General features: G+C 41.8%; 1 non-coding gene across 1 annotated transcript; it reads right to left on the minus strand.

Annotated features, from left to right (window-relative positions):
- Window positions 1-2538: 2538 nt before the first annotated feature.
- On the minus strand, window positions 2539-2643 carry LOC116268713. The gene has a single exon (XR_004175885.1). It is a non-coding gene; the product is annotated as a U6 spliceosomal RNA (small nuclear RNA).
- Between the last annotated feature and the right edge of the window lie 860 nt (window positions 2644-3503).

Genomic DNA, 3503 nt, shown 5'->3' on the forward strand with positions numbered 1-3503 from the left:
CAGGGCCCACAGGGCCCGCCAAGCCCGTGCCCGCCAGAACTCGCGCTGGCCCACGAGCACCACGCGCAGCCCCGGTTCCCTCCCGCGCCTCTCCCTCCACACCTCCCCGCAAGCAGAGGGAGGCGGCTCTAGCCTGGGCCAGCCCAGAGAGGGGCTCCCACAGTGCCGTAGCAGGCTGAAGGGCTCCTCAAGCACTGCCAGAATGGACCCGAGGCCCAGGAGGTGCCGAGAGCGAGGGCTGCTAGCACGTTGCCACCTCTCACCTTGATGTCAGGAGTTCGAGATCAGCTTGGCCAACAGGGTGAAACCCTGTTTCTACTAAAACTACAAAAATTAGCTGGGTATGGTGGCTTACACCAGTATTCCTAGCACTTTGAGCCCTTTGGGAGGCTGAGGCAGGCAGATCACTTGAGGCCAGGAGTTTGAGACCAGTCTGGCCAACATGGTGAAACCTTGTCTCTACTACAAATACTAAACTTAGCCAGGTGTGGTGGCATGCACTTGTAATCCCAGCTACTTGAGAGGCTGAGGAAGAAGAATCGCTTGAACCCGAGAGGTGGAGGTAAAAGTGGGCCAAGATCTCACTACTGCACTCCAGCCTGGGCGACAGAGGCAGACTCCATCTCAAAAACAAAAACAATGGAACAGAATAGAGAACCTAGAAACAACTCCATACATCTACAGTCATTTTTGACAAAGGTGCCAAGAACATACATTGGAGAAAGGCCAGTCTCTTTAATGAATGGAGCTGGGAAAACTGGATAGCTATATGCAGAAGAATGAAACTAGACCTCTATTTCTCACCATACACAAAAATCAAATCAAAACGGATTAAAGACTTAAATCTAAGATCTGAAACTATGAAACTACTAAAAGAAAACATTGAGGAAGCTCTCTAGGACATTGTGCTGGGCAAAAGAGATGTTGAGTAATACCCTAAAAGCACAGGCATTCAAAACAAAAATGGATAAATGTGATCACATCAAGTTAAAAAGCTTCTGCACAGCAAAGGAAACAATCAACAAACAGACAATCCACAGAATGGGAAAAAAATATTTGCAAACTATCCATCTGACAAGGGATTTGTAACCAGTATATATAAGGAGCTTGAACAACTCAATAGGAAAAATTATAATAATCTGAGTTTAAAAAGCACAAAAGGGCCAGGCACAATGGTTCACACCTGTAATCCCAGCACTTTGGGAGGCCAAGGCAAGAGGATCACTTGAGGCCAGGAGTTCAAGACCAGCCTGGGCAACATGGTCAGGCTGTTTTTTTGTAGAAACCCCATCTCTACAAAAAAAGAAAATAAAAAAATAAGAGAAAATTTAGCTGGGTGTGGTGGTGCATACCTCTAGTCCCAGCTATTCAGAAGGCTGAAGTGGGGGGGATTACTTGAGGAGTTCGAAGCTGCAGTGAGCTATGATCAAACCACTGCATTCCAGCCTGGGTGACAGAGCAAGACCCTGTCTTAAAAAAAATTTTTTTTAATGGGCAAAAGATGTGAATAGACATTTATCAAAAGAAGACATACAAATGACAAGTATATGAAAAGCTGCTCAACATCACTCATCACCAGAGAAATGCAAATCAAAACTACAATGAGATATCATTTCATCGCAGTTAAAATGGCCTATATCCAAAAGACAGGCAATAACAAATGCTGATGAGGATGCGGAGAAAAAAGAACCCTTGTACACTGTTGGCAGGAATGTAAATTAGTACAGCCACTATGGAGAATAGTTTGGAGATTCCTCAAAAAACTAAAAATAGAGCTACCACATGATCCAGCAATGCCACTGATAGGTATATACCCCAAAGAAAGGAGATCAGTATATCTAAGATATACTTGCACTCCCATGTTTATTGCAGCACCGTTCACAACAGCCAAGATTTGGAAACAACCTAAGCATCTATCAACAGACAAATAAAGAAAATGTGGTTTATGTACACAACATAGTAGCATTCAGCCATAAAAAAAAAATGAGATCCTGTTATTTGCAACAAAATGGATGCAACCGATGTCATTATGTTAAATGAAATAGGCCAGGTACAGAATGACAAACTTTGCATGTTCTCACCTATTTGTGGGAGCTAAAAATTAATTGAACTAACAGAGATAGAGAGTAGAATGATGGTTACAAGGCTGGGCAGGGTAGTGGGGAATTAAGGAGTGGAGTGGGGATGGTTAATTGGTACAAAAGTATAGACAGAATTGGATCTAGTATTTAACAGCACAAGAGTGACTATAGTCAACGATAATTCATTAAACATTTAAAAATAACTGAGTATAATTGGATTGTTTGTAGCACAAAGAAAGGATAAATATTTGAGATGGCTACTCCATGTACCCTGATGTGATTATTATTGTATGCCTGTATCAAAATCTCATGTACCTCATAAATATAAATACCATGTACCCACAAAAAATAAAAATAAAAAAAATTAAACGGATTTTGTGGATTAGATTGGCACAACTTTCAGGAATTTATGTGTTTATTTTTAATTTTTGTGGTTACATAGTAGGTGTATATATTTAAAAATATGGAACCCTTTCACGAATTTGCATGTTACCCTTGGGCAGGGGCCATACTAATGTCTGTACTGTTCTAATTTTAGTACATGCGCTGCAGAATTAAGCACTGCTTTCAGGAATTTAAGTACTTTATTTTATTATTATTTTTTTTGAGACGGAGTCTCACTTTTTGGCCCAGGCTGAGTGCAGTGCCGGATCTCAGCTCACTGCAACCTCCGCCTCCGGGCTGAAGCGATTCTCCTGCCTCAGCCTCCTGAGTAGCTGGGATTAAAGACACGTGCCACCACGCCCGGGGCTAGTTTTTGTATTTTTTAGTAGAGACGGGTTTCACCATGTTGGTCAGGCTGGTCTGGAACTCCTGACCTCAGGTGATCGACCAGCCTTGGCCTTCCAAAAGGAATTTAGGTACTTTAAAATGCTGTTATGTATGTTAATGGAAAAGTAACTACATGCTTCATTTTCAGAACCAACCACATTCAAATGAAATGAGCGCGTCGAACCGACAAAAGCTCAAAAAAAAAAAAAAGAAAGAAAAGAAAAACATATAATTCTTAAAAGTGGTTAATATACTTTTAGATTGCATAACCCTGGTGGCAGTCTGAGTCCTGATTTTCTTTTAAGCTCCCAAGACTCCAAAATACCTGCTCATTACAAGTCTGTTCAGTGACAACATTCAGTAAAACTTAACATTTGTTTTACAAAATTATATTGAAATATATAAACGAACGTGTATTTTAAGCACAAAAATACGGCTTTTTTGGAAGCGGAGCTAACCATTTCCGTAGAAAAGCAGATGCAATCAATCTCTCCTGGGTTTTGTCCTCCCCACCTCTGATTTTTGACAAACCGAATAAGGACACTCACTACTGAATACTTTTCTGACTCCCTATTGCATCACAAACGCCTGCAGGGGCTTAAAAAGCAGCAAGCGTTCCCGCCCTTCCCCACAGACCGGTGTGGTCTGGGG

This window comes from Papio anubis, chromosome 8, assembly GCF_008728515.1.
Source record: "Papio anubis isolate 15944 chromosome 8, Panubis1.0, whole genome shotgun sequence".
NCBI classification, from domain to species: domain Eukaryota; kingdom Metazoa; phylum Chordata; class Mammalia; order Primates; family Cercopithecidae; genus Papio; species Papio anubis.